The sequence below is a fragment of the Nematolebias whitei genome, chromosome 15, assembly GCF_014905685.2.
Source record: "Nematolebias whitei isolate Nwh7 chromosome 15, NemWhi1, whole genome shotgun sequence".
NCBI lineage: Eukaryota > Metazoa > Chordata > Actinopteri > Cyprinodontiformes > Rivulidae > Nematolebias > Nematolebias whitei.
The window spans coordinates 20,860,719-20,861,921 of NC_056512.1; positions in this window are offsets into that span (position 1 = coordinate 20,860,719).

The window sequence follows — 1,203 nt, forward strand, 5'->3', positions numbered from 1 at the left end:
TGCCCTGAGATGACTTCTGTTGTGACTTGACTCTATATAAATAAACTGAATTGAATCAGAATCACCTAACTAGTAAAGAGAGTCTGCCTGTGTGTAATTTGAACTCTGTATGAATCCAGCTGCTCAGTGTAGGCCTCGGAGGTTTGTTACAGAACATTAGTGATCAAACAGCATCATGAAGACCAAGGAGCACGCCAGGCAGGCTTCATTTTCCTACCACTCCACAGTTATGAGCTACTTTGTGTTGGTCAATCACAAAATTCCAGAAGAAAACTCTGAGGTTTGTTGTTTTTAACGTGACAAAATGTGGACAAGTTCTAAATTTTGAAGCACAGCGTGGCAGCTGAGTTCACACACACGCACACACACACACACACACACACACACACACACCGTGGTTGAGGTAGAACTGCGCGATGGGGAGCAGGACTCTGGCGAATGACAAGTCTGAGCTGAGCCGACCGAACAAGGCTTTGACACACGGGAAGGCCCTGAAGACCGTTGAGGGGTCCTGAACACACACACAGTCCAGGATACACACCGCCTCCACCAGACACTAATAAAAAAACACAAGGACAGCAGCTTAAAGGTTGTTTGAACAAATGAGCCAGTATTCTTTGACCTTATCTTTAATTTTACTGAACGTGTTTGTTTATTCCGTGTGCAGGCTCACCGCTTTCTGCAGCTCTGAGTCTGACTTCTTCTGAGCCTCTGACGGAAAGAGACAAAAACACATGAGGTCAGCTTTACACTGAAACACTAGAGACCAGGAGTTCTCCCTCAGACACACTCACTGCGATCACACTGCTCAATCAGCCGCTGGCAGTACTGGAGGGCTTTCTCTCGCAGGCGCTCCTTTGGAGGAAGCAGGCGGCTGGAGGAGGAAGTGGCTGAAACCATGGAAACCACTGATCCATCCACCTCTGACCGATCATCTGGAACACAGAAAGTCAGAGACCCTGATTTAAAATAAAAGTCTGAATGGATTTACAGCACCTGCCTTGATTTTAAAGGGATCAATGACTGCGTGCACATCTTGGCCTTACTGTGTTTCTTATTACTCTGTTCTACTAAAAGAAATTGTTTGTGACACAAAATAACTCCTAATTACCTAAAAATATTATATGCATTTATTACATCTTCACCAAAGGACATCACCATTTTATTACCAGCGCAATGCATTCTGGGGTGATGAAGCACATC